This window comes from Herpailurus yagouaroundi, unplaced genomic scaffold (genome assembly GCF_014898765.1).
Source record: "Herpailurus yagouaroundi ecotype Mexico unplaced genomic scaffold, PumYag 100, whole genome shotgun sequence".
Classification (NCBI taxonomy): domain Eukaryota; kingdom Metazoa; phylum Chordata; class Mammalia; order Carnivora; family Felidae; genus Herpailurus; species Herpailurus yagouaroundi.
Window position 1 is genome coordinate 70,585,157 of NW_024412391.1, and position 19,366 is coordinate 70,604,522.

A 19,366-nucleotide genomic window follows, 5' to 3' on the forward strand; every position below is an offset into this window, starting at 1 on the left:
GTAATAAAATACATATACTCCAGAGAGTAAGGTATACCATATTGAGATTTAGGGGCAGGCTGCCATGATGAATTTTTTGAGGTTCAATGTTGTGTGCATCCTCGCGCCTTGTGATGGAGTTCTGACAAGAAGACATAGTGAAAAATGCCAATGGTTCATGGATGGGTTAACCTGATAAGTTAGTATAAGTCGAAAGCAGAGTGCTGTTGCATTAAAACGAATGTGGTTCTTATACACAGTACTGAAAGGAAACCCTTTAGCTAAGAGTATCCTTAAATAATACACTTTGTCTTTTACCTGATGTGGAGAGAAAATTGGTCAGACATGAAAAAATATATGGAATCCTTGGCTATGAAAAATGGTGTGACTCATTAGTCAGGAGCCTGGCAGGAAAAAAAAAAAAAAAGACTGAGACATTTGAGATGAAGAGTTTTGTGGAAGGGTAGGCTTAAGGGAGCAGGCTTAAAACTTGTAGATTTTTGTATCCACAGCAATGTCCATGGTACAGCATTCCCTACCCAGATGACCTTGAACAACCAGCTGGATCTGCTGATTTGTCTAAGCTTCCTTATGTACCAGAGATTGTATAAGAAGTCCATGGATGAAGTGGTTACAGTTACGGAATGGAGACTTGGCTTAAGCCCCAGAGCACGAATTCCCTATCACAGGGTCATTCAGTCTTTGCTGTTGCTGCAGAAACTAGCACTGAGCCATGGAGGAGACCAGCCGGTTCTCTGTGGCAAGTAGATTCTCTTGAACCCTTTCTGTCTTAGAAGGGGGAAGTACTTGTACTTTTGTGATTGACATGTATTCTGGGTATGAGTTTGCTTTTCTTGCCTTCAGTACCCTAACTGGCACCACTATCTGAGGGCTTAGACATTCTGAATGTTTCCTTTATTTATCATTATGGGTCCCCACATGACATTGCTTAAGGTCAAGTGACCTACTTTGTAGGGAACGTATGACCATGAGCACATGACCAAATCCATATCTCTCAGGAGTTAAAGACCTGATAAAACTTTGGAATGATCTTTAAAGGTACAGAGGAGGATCCAGCTTAGGCACATATTTGGAAGTAACAGCCAAATAGGCGTCTGATAGGTAGAAACCATGGGCCCAGATACCAAATCATTCCTAGTGACTCATTTGGGGAAATTGTGTTTTATATCCCTGAAAGGTCAGGTTCAGTATGATGAGAAATCTTGGCTCTCAGGATAAAGATGCTTTTGCCAGCAGATGTAATAAAGTTAGTGATGCACCTTCTAGTGAGCACGTGTAAAGAAATGAAGCAAAAAGGCTGTTATATAGTACTAATGATTATAATACAAAATGAAGATTAAAAGCTCATTCAGTTAAAATGTAGCATAAACATGAACAAAGTAGAATCCATTGGAAAATGTAATTTATAAAACTGACTCTAGACTAGACAGAAAATGTAGACTCATTATCACAGAAGAAAAAAGTTTAAATTTTTATGTAAAAAATACTGTGTCTGCTTTCTCTGGTTGCTTTGAAAATAAACAGTGTTGCCTCTTAGTTTATATGGAAGATGTCTTTCCAAGATTGAATCAGATAATTTTGCAGCTCTGAAGTTTTGAGAAAAAAACATATTTAAGTAATAAGAGATAAAATTATTTTATAAAAGCTGATACATTTGCAAAGGAGTAATGAACCATACAATACTTAGATTTTTCTAATCCTTCCTGAATATGTCAGGTTAAATCAAATGCCTCTACCTTTTGGGATGAGCACTGGGTGTTGTATGGAAACCAATCTGACAATAAACTCCGTATATTGAAAAAAAACTAAAAAAAAAATAAATCAAGTGCCTATAAAGGAATGTATGACAAGTGTCATTAATGGTCATTTGATATCCCTCATTGTAACATACTCCTCAGAAATGGAGATAGGGCAGGAATTATGCCTCATAAACAGTCTTTTCACTCTGTTTATATTTTGTAGATATATCCTATAAATAAGGGATTTCTCTCAGTCTTGGATGGTCTATGGAGAAAAAGCTAGTCAGTGGATGACACAATGCAAAATATAAAATTTAAATTTATGATTGGAAAATTTAAATTTATGATTTTCCTCCTCACCCCTCTTGCTCACAGAATTAATAGTAAAATCAATTTACTTAGACTCATTTTAAAAAATACTTAATCTGTAGCTGTGAGTGGTGATGAATGCCAATTAAACTTAGTGTGGTGATCATTTTGTACTATATACACATACTGAATCATTATGCTGTATACCTGAAACTAATATAATTCTCTATGTCAATTATATGTCAAATAATATTCAGTGAAAATTCAATTTGAAATCGATTTAAAGAGAGGTGGTTTTTTTTGTGAAAAAGATGTATGAATTTTAAACTGCTTTTGAAGAAAATGTGTGAAAGTATAAGACTTTAATACTTCTCATATTCAATGGTAAATGTTTTTGATATGTGTAATTTGAGATATCATAAGTCCCAAGAAATTTCATAAGCAAGTATGTATAAAAGACTATTTTTGAATTAAGGAGATTATTTTTTTTTCAGGTCAGCTAAAGGTTAAAATTACAAATCCTTTAATTTGGTCATTAGATCTTCTACATATGATTTTATAACTATCAAATACAAGATTTCCTTACCCCATATGAATTTAAAAATAGGTCCATATTAATTAAAGGCAGATTTCTTACTAATTCTGTCATGAGGTAGTTGTTTTCTGGGATTTCTACATAGGCCCAATCAGATGTGTCACTGTTCTGAGATTAAGTTTTGAAAGAGATACTGCAATAGAAAATAAAATTAAAGAAGGAAAAACTAACTGCTCTTTTGAATTCAGAATCTATGGAAAGAACATGGCATTTTGTGTTGAGCTTTGAATGTAGGAAACCTTATTTTCACTCCTCTTGTTTCCAAAAGGAAGGAGAAGGAATTTCCTTTGTACTCTTCAAAACAGATTTTACTGGGAAAACAAGTCCAGTTTCTTGCCTCCTCTCTTACTGTTTCTTAGGAATGGGGAGTAATATTTTTGGCTGATAAGCTGGGAAAAGGAACTGAGAGGCCTACTGTGGCCACTATTGATAGTGTATTCCGGTCAGTTCTCTGCCTTGTAATAAAGTGCCTTCCTCCCCAGGGAGGTCTGTCTTGTATTAGGTTATGCCAGGAACTGTGTGTGGGAATTAGGGGTGATGCATTAGCAAGCCTGTTGTAACCACCATACATCCCTTCCATTTTTGTCTCTGTCTGATTTCCGTATTTCTCGTTATTGCCAAACTTGGAGAATGTCAAGTATCCTACGCCAAGTAAGTGAAGTCTATCAGTTAGACTCTCTGTATGTGGGTACATTGCCAGGTCACGATTCTAATGTGATTTGGGGTTTGATTTTATGTTGGTTCCCTACTGAGTGGGTCAATTGATTTCAGTACATTTGGAGACCTTAGATCCAATCCCATAAATCAATGTAAAAAAGGATAAAATAGGGAAAAATCCTCACTGGTAATGGAAAAGTACTGCAATGACTCATAATGGGTCAGTGGTGTCATCTTCGGAATCAGGACAGTACATTAGTATTTGTAGACCTATCTCAGGCAGAAAAATGGATGCCTTGCTTTCTTAAGGTTGTTCGTAAGTCTCTAATCGAGGAAGGAATGACACCCACATTCATTTCATATCCAAATAATTGACCGCATGACCTTGAATTTTCATGTTCCCCCAGCATATGGCTTGAATTTCAGGTCACAAAATGACAAGCTTCAATGCAGATTATTAAATATTAATGTTGCAGGATTGATTATGTGAAATACATACTGTGTAGTTCAATAGCTAAATTTTATTTTCAGAGTCAAAACATCACTTTTATAATTAGATTTTACCATTTACTTTTTTCTGGTGCAGATTGCTTTTTCAAACAATGTACAAATAGAAGATCTTGTTATTCACTATGGCTCTGAATCAAATAGTATGCATTACATCATAATTATTTTCCATGCATATGTATGTTCCAGAGAGTATGTTAGAAAATATGGTAGTGCCATGGAAGTGCTAAGTTCTACGAGGTTGATCTAATACAATGGTTAATGCTATTTTTAGAGTGCCATATTTGGGAATGGATGAGGAATATTAAGTTCCGGATTCAAGAATTGGGGATATCTCAATTCCAATATTGATTAAAAGGAAATTGACTTAATCCATGTTTCTTATGTTATAGAGTGATAATCTAAATTATAACTTTTATACCGTCTCCGGAATTTAGGTACTTATACTTATGTCTATAGCAATGGTGGGGTGGGACTTACTCAGGGCTTCTTTTGATAGGATTTAAGATCTTAGAAAGAACTCATTCTGAGGGATCAAACTTGAAGCCCCCAAAGTAGAGGAGAGAAATGGTGAAATAAATTGCACAATGTTTATTACTGAGATCATTCTTAAAACTATTCCCGAAACTATACTCTGAAGCCTCAGAAGATATGGCAAACATGTGAAAGAAGCATCTAATTTCTGAAAGAGAGGAGCTCTGTGTCAATACTGCTTTATAACTCTTACTTAAGAGTTCAGCCTGTTGGTGGTGAGAAAATGGGGGGATTTGAAATATATTTTCCCTATTGGAGATCACTGCTAAAACCCAAAATGAATACTAATGACTTGAGCATAAGGCTGAACCAAGATATTCAGACACTATAAGTAGTAGTAGTACAAGCAGGTAACATACAATACTATACTATAGTGTTCTGTTTACGATACACAATTCTGTATACTATACACAATTCCCGGCCTTTTCTTTTCTTTTCTTTTCTTTTCTTTTCTTTTCTTTTCTTTTCTTTTCTTTTCTTTTCTTTTCTTCTTTTCCTTTGTTTTCTTTTCTCTTCTTTCCCTTTCCCTTCCCTTCCCTTTCCTTTCCTTTTCTTTTCCTTTCCTTCCCTTTTCTTTCTTTTCTTCTCTTCTCTTTTCTTTACTTTTGAGAGAGAGAGAGAGAGAGAGAGAGAGAGAGAGAGACAGACAATGCATGCAAGCTGGGGAGGGGCAGAGGAAGAGACAGAGACAGAGAATATCAAGCAGGCTCCACACCCACTGCAGAGTGGGGCTCAAGGCTTGATCTCATGACTGTGAGCCTAGATCAAGAGTCAGACGCTTAACCCCCTGAGCCACCCTGGCAGTAAGGCCTATTTTCAAGGAAATATCAGAGCATCAAAGAGACAGTGTTGGCAGTCTTAAAGAGCAACTGGTATCTCTAAGGCACTCTAGAGGCATTGAAAATTTAGCAGAAGACATGACTTAAATGAAAGGAAAATGATGGAATCATAGCAGAGAGAACCATGTACATGAGCACATGAAACATACCCTGAGGATTTCAGAAGGTTATTGGCAGTGACCCTAGAGAGGGGCATGGAGGTTCTATCTGGTGAGTGGCCATATTTACCCTTAACTTGGCAAAACCTAGGGGTAAATTTGTGAATAAAAATGCTAGAAAAGTCTTCTGAACCAGGAGTGAACACCCCGTTCCACTTGATTGAGGTGTTCAATTCCCCTTCCTTGATTTAGGTCAGGAAATATTACAGCAGAGACTGAGGATACCATCTAGGTTGCTCCAGCCTGGTAGTTTCTTAGCTCTCTGTCCTCTTCTTGGTAGAAACAGTCCTAATTGTTGTGATAAAGATTAAATAGAGTTGTATTCTCATTTACGTTTAATATTAATTAAAGACTGTTAAATACCTGTTTTGCTAATTATCACTTTGGAAACTCACCCTGGCCAATTGTTCTATAAGATGTCTACTCTCTTTTGAGGTATGCTCTAGGTTCTCCCAAACTAGTATTCCAGTATACTACATAGTTTATTTTTAAAAATATTTTGTAACATTTATTTATTTTGAGAGAGAGAGAGAGAGGCAGAGTGTGAGCAAGGGAGGGGCAGAAAGAGAGAGGGAGACACAGAATCTGAAGCAGGCTCCAGGCTCTGAGCTGTCAGCACAGAGCCCGATGTGGGGCTCGACCCCATGAGCCATGAGATCATGACCTGAGCTGAAGTCGGATGCTTAACCGACTGAGCCACCCAGGCACCCTTACATAGTTTATATTTAAGACAAAACATCTGAAACTTGAACTCTAAAAATATGACCCACTATTTTTTGGTAATAATGTAATGAGTAGATAAATAAGCAGAGATTTAATTTATAAGCTTATTATACATAATATAAGAGGATGCCTGAATTACACAAAAGAACTAAATTCAGTGTGATGAAGTATGCATTAGAAAATTTCTTCGCTCTTTAAGAACTTTCACGAAACTTGCATAAAAGGAAAGACAGATGCAAATATTTTTAGAACTATCATTCTGAGACTTACAGAAGCTTTCTAATATAATAAACAATTTCAGTGCTAAACTTGACTAAATTACTCTTCTCATTTGCCTCTTAGATTAAGAAAATGATTCTTACACAAGTACAGTGAAATGATGGGTAGGCATCGGGTATGGAGAGAAAGTGTATTAACTGCAATTACAGTCTTACATTAGAGCACATCTTTAATGAATGTTCAATTTACAAAATCCTAATGTTAATGACCTTCGTAATGAGAGGACAGTTAAGCCCATAATGAGCACTAACTATGTTTTCTATCACCCTTGCAAAGAAAAGTTATTTATAACTTGCTGGGGGCATTTGAACATTCTGATGGTGTTGTCGGCTCATGCTGAAAGTCTCCTCAGGAGATATGCTTGTTTGCAATGTTGTAGGCTCAATAGTTGGGACAGGTTAATTTGTTGATATGTGAACTTGTCCCCTGCCACAGGCTACACCCTTAATCCTCAACATCTTTGTCTATGCTGGTGCTTCTCTTTTAAATCCTCTTTCCCTAAGTTTTCAAAAGGATGGCTCTGTCTCATCCTTCATGTCTCAACTCAAATGTCAGCTTCTCTGTAGGGCCCCCACTAACTTTTCCAGCTAAAGTAACAATTCTAGTCACTCTGTTATGTTATGCTGTCTTGCTTTTCCCCATTACATTGATTACTATTTATCTATTCAGCAAATATGTTCAGAGTACCTACAATGGGCCATTCACTATTGAGGGGTCTGAGGATAATGCAGCAGCAGAAGGGGATACATTCCTGCTGTCTCAGAACTTACATTATGAAATTGTTTGAGTTCATTTGTTTAATTTTTACCATAGTTCTACAAGAATTTGAGCTCCAAGAGAGCAGAGACCTTGTGTTATTCTCTACTTTACAGCCAGATTCTAGGATTGTGCCAACCAATGGTGCTCAGACACTGCTGAATGAATGAACCAGATCTGTAAGAGTGTTTAAAATTGTCAGTATTCCTCTACTTCACTGACTTACCAGGATCTAATGCTGTTGTTTATCCTTCTGTAAAAACATACTGACCAAAGACTCCGAAAGTACCCTGATAGTGCATTATTCCTTTGTATCTGGTTATGTTGTCATTATTTGAGCTTATACAGAGTTAGGTTTGATGTTTCTCAAGCTTGTTTATGGCAAGTGTATTAGATTTTTATTTGGTGTGTAACAAATCACCATAAACTTATGAATTAAAGCAACACACATTTAATATCTTATAGCTTCAGTGGGTCAGAGGTCCGGGCACAGCTTAGCCTGGTCCCCTCTTTCATGGGCTCTCACAAGGATGCAATTAAAGTGATAGCCAGGGTTGCAATCTCATGTGAAGGCTCAATTGTGGAAGGATGCGTTTCCCGACTTATGCAGGCTTTGAAAGAATTTACTTCTTTTAGAGTTGTTGAAAAGAGGGCCTCATTGCCTGGTTGGCTGTGAGTTGGGGGCGTGCTTAGTTCATGGCCATGTTGGCCTCTGCAACATATAGGTTGGTTCATCAAAACATGTAAGCCAAGAAAGATAGAATCTGAAAGCAAGACAGAAGTCACCGTTTTGTGTAGATTAGTCACAGAAGTGACATCCCATCTCCTTTTTAATCTTACATTGATTAGTAGCAAGTCACTGGATAGCCTACACTCAAGGTGAATAAATTAGCCAACACTGTGAATATCAGGAGGTCAGAACTGTTGAGGGCATCATAGAGTCTCCTTGCCACAATAGTTGTACATATGCTATTTTAATCATTTGATTTAATTAACAAGGAAAAACAATGATTTATGAGTGGAATAAGAGATTTGTAGGCATAAAAGCTATTATATGCTTTATAAATACATGGTAAAGTCACTTTGCAAAATAAAATCTTTTTGAATTATGTGTGGGCTAGAACATTGTAAAAATGCAGCAATCTGTAATTTTGTATATAAGATTTTTTTACAAGTGTCTAATTTTTTTGTCTTATCTCAGAAAGCAAATTCAAATTATAAATTATAAATGATCCATAATGGATATTTCTTATGCAGCAGAGACAGTGGAGAATTTTTATCAAGCATATTCAAAAAGATCCTGCCATTGCATCAGAAGTGTAGGTAGCCCACACGTTTTTAACAAACTGACTTTGGTATGGATGTTGAGGAAAAAGTCATGGGATCCAGACATTGAACACCAAGTGGGAGAAATTACCTGGTGAAATGCATGCTGCTCAGAGACTTTACAGAAAATTTAAAGTCATTTATCAACAGAGAAAATTGGATTAGAGAGCAACTCCACAAAATTGGAGAAGCAGGTCTAAATGAGAATATGTCACATTTACTTACAAAAATAATGGTATAAAAATAAGAGCATGCAGCATCTAGAATCAGAAATTCAAAGAAGAAATTACAGCAACCACTCGCAGCAATGCAGCTCTCTACAAAATTGTTGTTTTTTAAATCAGCAAATCCTTGAGCTTTAAAAACGTAAATCTTTTTATCTTTACCAATTTAGTGCAGCTCACAAAAACCAGCTTGGATGAATGGTGAATTATTCAAAGAAACGTGAAAAAAAATACAGTTACACCAAAAGCAAATTTGCTTTAGATAACCCACTTTTACACCCCAATTTGAAAAGCTGAAGGTATTGCAAAGACTTTTTCTTTTTCTCTTCAATGGGACATTCCTGATTTTCAGCCTATGCATTAAAGGATTCTAGAGTATCTTAAAAAGATGATGCAGGCAAAAATTTTCCTGTTTCCGAAAAATATAAGACAAGAATATGTCTTAAGGAATCATTAGCATTCAGTAAGCAAAGACTTTTACAGCGTGTCATTATTAGAGATATAAATTTCTACTTCATCCTTTGATAAATATAGGTGAAAAATACCACTTGAGAATTATAGTGCTATAATGAACTCTGAACTGTTAGAAATAATAAAGACTGTAGAGTCTTAGTTGATTTGGGGGCAGTTAAAGGGTGTAAAGATTTACTGGAAGGCAATACATAGGGGTTAGTGGTAAATATTCTGGCAAATTAAATTATTCAAAATGCACAATTCCTACATGTATGGACAGAAAAAAAAAATAAAGATGTATGTGAAGGAGCTATAAAACTGAATCCAGAACCAAAAACTCATGCATTACTCAGAAAATCGTAGATATAATTATATGTTACATCGATTTACAGGTGAATGAACCAACAATATTCTGATGAGATGTTGGAGATAAACTTCTGGAAAAGTATATTCTTTCTTCTAAGTAACTTAAAATAATTAGTGTCATTAAATAAGTGGTTAACTGGGGCGCCTGGGTGGCTCAGTCGGTTGAGCGTCCGACTTCGGCTCAGGTCACGATCTCACGGTCTGCGAGTTCGAGCCCCGCGTCGGGCTCTGGGCTGATGGCTCAGAGCCTGGAGCCTGTTTCCCATTCTGTGTCTCCCTCTCTCTCTGCCCCTCGCCCGTTCATGCTCTGTCTCTCTCTGTCCCCAAAATAAATAAACGTAGAAAAAAAAAATTAAAAAAAAAATAAATAAATAAGTGGTTAACTAGTAAGTCAAAATAATCTATTTTACATTCTTTTTTAAAAATGTACCCGTTTAGCCAACACTTTCACTTATCTGAAAGGACTAATGCATATACTACTGGATATGAAAACTTCTGCTGATGTAGCATACAGTCAAAGTGGCTCATCTGGAGTCCTCATGGCATTTGTGAAAATGATGCCCCTGTGTTTATCCCACCGATGGTGGTTGAATTGTGTGATATAGAAGCAATGAAGCTTTTGATAGGAATAGGAATCTCAGACCTGACTCCATAATAGTAGCTAAGTAAAAAAATAGCAATCTCGTAGTAATCCTTATTCTGCCTTTGCCCTACCCTGTAGTGGCCACAACCGCCCAGCAAAATCCCATCCCTCTTGCAGAGTAATTGATCAGAGATGACCTGTGACCTAAGTTGGTCTTAACTGAGTGAGGCTCAAAGCTTTTGACCTGTGCTCAAAGAAGAGAGCTCTCTGTCTTCTGGAGGATATGCTGTGTGGTTGGTGGGGGCCGGGGAGGAGAGCTGATACTGTTTCCCAGTTTGCTATCTGGTAGACACCAGGCTGGAAGTGAAATGCGCATAGAGAGGCCAGAGAAGAGAGAATCAAAGAACAATGCAGCTTAAAGTGTGATAAAACATACCTGAAGCCAATCCTACTGCCTCTGAAGGATTCAGTAACAAGAACCTAAGCATGTGTCATACGCTGTAAATTGTACTTTCTATTACTTGCAACAAAAAAATATCCTTCTGCAGTAAACAAGCCTTCAAGACACTCAAAGAACCTCGTAGGGTTGAAGACCAGCCGCCAGTCTTCCACAGTTGACTTTAAAGAGAAGAAGGTGGCTCTGTGTTGTGAGCAACAGAGGCTTCTGTGCAAGTGAACAGCATCGCTCACCAGTGAGTGCCTGCTAACGACAGTCCTGACAGAGCCTTATATCTGATGGTGCTGCTGCACTTGAGCACGGATTTCCTTTTTATATTCAATGGTTGATTCTGCTGGCTACGCGAGGACTTTTTCATTTCAAAATAATTTGTACTTCTACTCGCCACTGCTATTTTCTTCTCCACCTTGATCATTTTTGGCTAAAGATATTAAATATTTATTGAAGTTACACATAACTGGGAATTATTAGTGATTGACCACAGCTATAGGCCATAAAATATTCATTATCTATCTTTAAATTATTGATTGATATAAAGATGTCCAGGCATCATCATAGAATGAAAGTTGAGCATATTTTTCTATTGACAGGGCTTAAATAGAAATTCTTCACTCACATTCTGTTGTCTCATTATGGAAGGCTGACAGTATTAGTTAATTATACGTTTGCCACATTTTTTGATAAGGTCGTGCCAGATACCAAGAATCTTCTATGAAAGGCTGACAAATAGGTAAAACAATGGCAGCAACAACAAATAATAAAAATTGTAGCTAACGTTTCCATGGCGCTTACCATGCTCCAGACACTCTTGTAGCACTTTCTGTGTACTCCCCATGACAGCACCAAGAAGTAGATACTATTTTCTCCTCTTAGAATGGGAATGTTGAGGCAGAGAGAGTCATGTTCCTTGCCCCAAAATACAGAGCTTGAAGGTGACAGAGCTGAAATTTGAACCCAGGGAGTCCAGCTCTGGAGCCTGTGCATTTCCCCACTGTCCACTCCATCCGTAATCCTAGACATCACTGAGTTTTGGAGAGAAGACACCTGCACAAGGCTGGTCTTTCTTGGGGCTGAGCCACACCCCAAGGGAAAAGGGAATGGACTTTGTGATTTTCTAGCTAGAGATGAGAATAGCCACCATTTTTGGTATTCTTAACTTTGGCTCACAGGAAGTTTGTGGTGTGGCAGTGAACGGAAGTTCAAAGGAAAGTGACTAAGTCATTAAAAAAAAAAACAAAACATTAGAATAGACACAGAAGATAAATTTTGGAATATTTAGATGTGAGCAAAATTTTCACCAAGATGGGTAAGCTCCTATGTGGACTCTTGAGGGGGAGAATCTGATACTCAGATTGCTAATAATGCCAATGAGAAAGTAGATGGGGAGGCATTAAATAAATGCATTGACTTCATTGGAAGCTATCCACCTTCAGCTTTTACAAGATCATTTGGCTTTAACTGGGAATTTACATAATTTTAGGAACTGTGCGTAAACTAGTTGAGATTCCCCTCTAAAACCCTGGCCCATATATCCAGCTACCTGTTGGCTATCTGTCATCACTCCATGTGATGGTGTGGGTTTACTCTCCTGGTAAGTGATATCACATGTCACAATTCTGCTTAAGTTTTTTAAGTCTTTGATTGGCTTTATGGGTTGAGTTTGTATTTTCCTTTAAATGCACTTACCAGCATCTTATCATTTTTCATAAATATCTATTTTCTCTAAATATTTTGCTGTCAGCGAAATGCTTTCTAACTCCATTGAGTATACTAATTACCACTGGATTGATGGGATTGCTTTTTATTGACTAATAAAGCTTATTGTCTAAGCTCTTTACCTCGGGTTTGCAAAATTAAAGGAGAATTACCAGCTATATCTAAAAAAGCGAGACAAAACCTGGCACAATCCTCGCCAGCTCTACCTCCCTCACCAGGGACCTAGATTTTGACTCAAATTCTGCATGTATCTCAATTATGACCTTCCTCTTCAAGCTGACCACCATAGATTAGAACATCAGTTTCCACATAGATGATCTCAGCATTCTCTCACTATCCTCTTGCCTCTACTTTTGCTGTCATTCAAACCATGTCTTTGTATTCTGTAGGCTCTGAACAGTCACTACTCCTGAGGATGATATACGGAGCTCTTTGATTTGCCTCTTGTTCAGTGACCAGGCTTCTCTCTCCTCATTCTGCATTTATTATCCTTCCTTTCTGAAAGCCATCCCATGGCTAATGGCTAAGGACTTAATCCTGCAACCTACTGGCTCTCCTTTTTTTTTTTTTTAAACTTTGAGTGTGTGTGTGTGTATACGTGTGCATGTGCACGTGCATGTGTGCATACTCAAAAGCACATTGAGAATTTTACTGCAATAACGATATATCATGGTGAGATTTGTGACTTGAGTATTTGTGGGGATCTGGGATATATTTCCTGTGAAAGTTCCCCTTCTGGTAAGACCATATCTGAAGTAGTATTTAGTTTTGGGTGCCAAATTTTAAGGAATAAATCAACAAGCCAGAGCTTGAAAATAAAAAAAGAGAAGTCTAAAAAAGATTAGTCTGGCTGTGCTCATGATAACTCCCATCCAATAGCTGAAGGCCTGTTTTGTAGACGAGAGCATTGGCCAAGTTTGTGTGGCTTCCTTTATCTAACTTGGGAGAAGTCATTAGGGACATTGTGAATATAGAACGACCTTTGACTTAGGACCCTGTTTACATGGAAACTCTTATCTAGGAAGAGAGGAAGTGGAGACTAAAGCAACTCCCTCACCTCCTTTCAGTACTTAGCACTGATTTCATTATTCACTTTAAAATGGTGTATTTCCCCCCTTCAGGGCATGAATCCCGGCCTCCATTTTGAGACTATCAACAATCAGTTAAAAAACAAGCTTGTGTTTACCTACTGTTTTTGTGAAGCAGTGTCTGCAGACTTTATTCAGTTTCTTACCTTCCTGATGTTCCCATAATCGCACAAACTCTGTTTTCCCCCTCACCTCGTGAGACTAACTGTACACAAAAAGTGATTCAGAAAGTCACGAGAGAAGTGTCTCTATTAAGTTGTAGTATTCCTTGTGGACTTGTTCACTTGCTTTTAAGTATTGATTCTTAAGCTGTAAACTCAGCACGTCTGGATAAGTCTGTTTTGATTGTTTGGTTTTGTTAAATCGTCCTCATTTCAAGTTACTTTAGCTTTATTTTACGCGTATGTGTATATTTCTGGTGTTAACTCTATGCGAATCAATAACTAGTTCTGTTTTGAAATAAGCATATCAAAAATAGAAAATAATGCAGAAGTAATTTAAAAATCACTCTCAGTTCTTCCACCCAGAGACAGCTATTAACAGCCATCGGTTCGGGTACATTTATTTCCATTCTGTTTTTCTAGGCATATGCATATATTTTTTAAATAGTTGCTACCTCACCTTATTTTTATGTTCGTATCCCACTGGTTTTAGTTAACATTATATTACATGCATGCTATTAAACTACCTTCCTAAATATATTTTGATTAACTCGCAATTTAAACAAAAATTTTTTTTAATATTTGTTTATTTTTGAGAGAGAAAGAAAGAGAGAGACAGAGCGCGAGCAGGGGAGTGGCAGAGAGAGAGGGAGACACAGAACCTGAAGCAGGCTCCAGGCCCTGAGCTGCCAGCACAGAGTCCAACGCGGGGATTGAACCCACAAACTGTGAGATCATGATCTGAGCCGAAGTCTGGCGCTTAACCAACTGAGCCACCCAGGCGCCCCTATTAACTCACAATTATTAAGAACAGGATTTCTGAGCAGTTTGGTTTGTAAAATTTATATATAATTGCCTTTTATCTAGAAGCGTGTGATGGAAATGGCTGCCCTGTAACTACCATTGTAACTAATTTGGATAAATGTAATTAGAGAAATAGAAATTTAGGAGAAGAAGCTGAAGTCGGCTCTGACATGCAGCCTGTCTCTGATTCCAACATGCACAGGTTTCTTCTATTTAATTTACATCAATTTTAGCCCTGTCTCTCACCTTCCAACCTCTTTTGACACCAACTTACTGCTTTCTCAAAACTCAAATCACTTAACCTAGCTCTGTTCTAACCACTCTTTCTAGTTCACATCAGTAAACACAGATTTACTTGATTATGAGATCCTAATTAAGGACACTTATTGGACAACAAATATTTTCTGTTACTCTTTAAACAATAGAGAAATCACTGGAGATTTAAAAATGGCTTTATTCTTGCCCGGCTTATAGGGTCTGCACACTCTATGTCATATATGTTACTATGCGAGTCTGTTGCACACACTTATCCAACAGCATTTAATAAAATGCCAAAAATTAAAATTTTCTTTTTGTTGTTAACACGCTACTAAAAGTGAAAGAAGGGCATAGAAGCAAAAGAGATGAGACAAATTAGAACATGGGTAGATAAAATGAAAGTTGGCATGTGGATATTTTACTGCATCTTCTGGAACATATTTGCCTTCCTGGGTTCTGCAAATGTGTGAATCCAACCAAGTAAGTTGCATAAGCCAAATCAACTTAACTTAGATCATCTCTTCTAAGGTAAAAATAGGCAAAATCATTCCTCCTTTAATTTAAGAATTCAGCGATCAGAAAAGTATGGTTAAAATATATAGTTTTACATTATTTTTTAAGTAAAAATGATACTATACTTTTGGAAAACAAATCTAATGTAAGTATTTTTTATAAATCACTCTGCTTTATAAAGCCACTTTGGGGGTGCCTGGGTGGCTCAGTCCGTTAAGCGTCTGACTTCGGCTCAGGTCGTGATCTCCCAGTTCATGAGTTTGAGCCCTGCCTCGGGCTCTGTGCTGACAGCTCAGAGCCTGGAGCCTGCTTCAGATTCTGTGTCTCCCTCTCTGTCTGCTCCTCCCCTGCTCACACTCTGTCTCTCTCTCAAAAATAAATAAACATTAAAAAAAAATAATTTGAAAGTAATCTGACTTTGTAATGCAATGTTCATTAAGGGAAAATCTGAGAAGTACAGAAAATCACATCGCCGCACTCATCACCTAGAAGTAAGCAATGTTAACATTGTTTTATAGTGTTTGTCTTTTCCCCACTTATGCTGAGAACATTTTCCCCAATAAAACTGAGATTCCATCATACATACATTTCAAGTCAAATTTTGCACTTTGTATACTGTGAGTACATTTTCATGCTTTTATCATGAAATGTTTTCTATTTTCAACATAATCTTGATTTGATATATTGAAAGCAATGCATATCAGTCTCAAAATGATCTCTATTTTAATTTTGATTGAAGTGTGTTATGTCTTTAAGTTTTAAGATATTTCATACAACACATTAAAAAAAACCATTTTAACGTAAGTTTTATGATCCCTAACAGCAAGTCAAGGGCTATCTTCAACTCCTTTCCTCACTAATACTCAGTGGCAGGGACAATTTGGACATGTAAGGCAAAATTTGGCTTTGACTACTAAGGGACCAGCCATGTCTCAAAGAGACTGGGGTGAAGAGTAACACATTCAGAAAATCCTATTTATTGTTAATGGTGAAAACAAGCAAGCAAATGAACAAACAAATCCCAATGCACACACACATATGCATGCACACACAAACGTAAACATATATACGCAATGCCAGGGAGCAGGTGTGAGTATACAGCTGGCTTCTCTTCATTGAAATTCTTCCTGTGATGAGCCAATTTAACAAGAGAGTCCTGCACATGCAGAACTGATACCTTTTTCCTATAAAGTGGGTAACTCATTACCTGGCCAGACATGAGAATTACCCTGTGAATTTCTAAAACACATAGTAGTCTAGCCCTATCCCTCAAATTTCTCTGTGGAACCTGAGAATTAGTAACTTAAAGATATGCCTTGATGATCCTTATATTTAGCCAGGCATAAGAAGTATTGCTTAAATGAATACTAAATTGCAAACTCGAGTTTTGAGCAAGTAAAATATAATCTTTTTCTAATAGAGAATTAAAAAAAAGGGAGTAAGATGAAGTCAATTAACAGGGTAAAAATTTATTTTCAATTTATCATGTTCGCTGGGGCAGATATTATCTATGCAACATTTAAAATAAACACAGAACATTTGTCTCTAGAAAATTTTAAGTGTAACCCACAAGCTTTTTCTAAATAGTATTACATATATGTTAATCCTGTTTACTGTTGGAAAAATTCAAAATGCAAATAATTTGCTTTTTGAATTAAAAATATAACTATAAACTTAAAATGGAAACGGTTGATCTCACAGTCTCACATTTATCTGTCATTGGCAAACAAAAGAATCCTTCAGTTTTGTGATGTGAAAGTATTTAAAAATAATTATTTTAAATTTATTTTTCTTGTCTCGCACACAAAAAGATCTTCATCTATTTCAAATTTGTGAACAACAGACTGAGGTAATGTCAAATAATTAAATACCAATACCGATTTTGGTTAAACTTTGATTATATCGACTAGCTATTTTAAATTAGAATGATTTAAAATTAAATCCTTTCTTAAATCAAGATAATAAAAATGTTCCAAGATGATTCTAAATTCATTCTGAGAAAAACTAGTAAATCCCTCTATAATTAACTTACCTAAAGTAAGTTCACAGTGAAATTTGCTTTCTGGCTTCTCTACCACTGCCAAGAAAAATAACCCCAAATCTGATTAACCAAATGTTGTTTGTCTATATTTTATGTTAGGCCTTCTATCTAACATAATCTCCATACATTGTATATAGTCAGTAGCTCTTGAATATTAGTGTTCATAAAGAGTCATTTAGGGGTGTTGGTTAAAAATTCAGATCTCTGGTTTCTAACAGAGATTCCTAAGGATGGAGTCTGAGAATCTGCATCTTTAAAAAAAAATTTCTCTCTGTATTCTGATGTAAGAAAGAGTGGTTGCACCTGAGTAAATGTTCATTTCATTGTCCCTATTCCCATTGTTTGGGAAGATGTTGTTGTGATGTGTACTTCACAAGCACTGGGAAGCAAATTGATGGGGTGTTACTTTTCTTCCGCCCTCACAGGTCCAGAGCTATCCTTAACAAGGAGTAGGCCAGCTACCTGTGCCCTGTGATTTTTAGGGTCATTCAAACTCTTTTTTTCCCCAAGAAGTTACTCTTCTTCTCTTTGTTGATGTACTTCATATGCAAAAGGTAAAGCCTCCAGTGTGTATCAGACTAATAGGCTTAAATTAGAAATACCCAAGAGACAGATGCATCTATTGAAATTCACACGGAGGTGTAAGTGAATGGGATCTTTCCTGGAGAAAGAAATGCAGTGGAAACAGGAATGTAAGGGCTCTAAGAAGGGATCTGGAAGAGGGTGGGGCTCTGCAGGGACGGGGGAAAAACGGCTCAGCAGCAAAGTCCGTGAGCACTGAAGAAACCAAATCTCTAACACCTTTGCTCTGTTTTGGTTTAGCATTCTGTACCTACCTGTAAGTTCCTAAGGTCAGTGTCTCTCTCGTTTGAAATTTTTTAAACCTTTTTGTGTGTGTTTGTGTGTGTGTTTGACACCTGCAAGGAAGATAATTACTAGATTTTAAATGATAAAATCTCTCTCGGGCACTTGAAACTTACTTCTCTCCCTCTGACTCCACCTTGAGTCCCACACCCTGTCCTGTTGTCCTGCCTCCTAATGATTTCACCATTGACATCCTCCTGCCATTTTCTTGCTGGGCACTCTACTCCTATCCTGCCTTTCTCCCTGAGGTTTTTTTTTTTTTTTTTTTTTTTTTTCCTATTCAAATTTGTCTTTCTATCAAAAGCAAAGTTACTCTCCATTGCCTACAATATAGCATCCTCTGAACTATGTTCCTGGGGACACTTGTTTCCAGAAAATGGAAATTCCATTTGAATTTTCCTATTTAAATAAGTCTGAAGAGTAATTTCTTTCTGATTGCTTAGAGCCTTTATAGACACTGTACTCTCCAAGGAGATGTGCTGTTCAGCACTTCCCAAGCTTATTTGACCAGCAGTATATTTTTGCGAGCATTTCTTGGCCCCTGAGGAGAACCATATATTTCTTACCATCGCACTCAGCTCTTTCAAGACCTTCTCCAGTAACTATGTGTCTGTGTTCTTTTTCACCACTTTCTTTCATACATGCCACACATAGCATTACTGAGCTGTTCATCTCCTTTCTTTAAATTTTTTTTAAAAGTTTATTTACTTTTGAGAAGAGAGAGAGAGGGAGGGAGGGATAGAGAGAGAGAGAGAGAGAGAGAGAATGGTGTGAGCAGGGGAGGGGGAGGGGCAGAGAGAGGAAGACACAGAACCTGAAGCAGGTTCCAGGCTCCCAGCTGTCTGTACAGAGCCTGATGTGGGGCTTGAACTCACAGACTGCAAGACCATGACCTGAACTGAAGTTGGATGCTTAACCACCTAAGCCACCCTGGAGCCCCTGAGCTGAGCTGTTAATTTCCAACACTCAGGTGCCTTTTTGTGATTTTGCAGAGCCTGATTGCTCTGCCTGGGATGTCACCTGCATTTACTTATCATTCCAACCTTTACTCTTTTAATTTTTTTTTTAAATTTTTTAAAATTTAACATCTTTTATGTATTTTTGAGAGACAGAGAGAGACAGAACTTAAGCAGGGGAGGAGCAGAGAGAGAGGCAGACATAGAATCCAAAGCAGGCTCCAGGCTCTGAGCGGTCAGCGCAGAACCCGATTCAGGGCTCGAACCCATGGACCGTGAGATCATGACCTGAGCCGAAGTCAGATGCTTAACCGACTGAGCCCTCCAGGCACCCCCAACCTTTACTCTTTTTAACATGTCTTCATGTTTTTACTTCTTTTGAGAAAACTGTTTTCTCATCCACATCATCTTCCTCTTTTCCCTACATTATTATTACATCTGTGATATGGCTTCTTTAGAG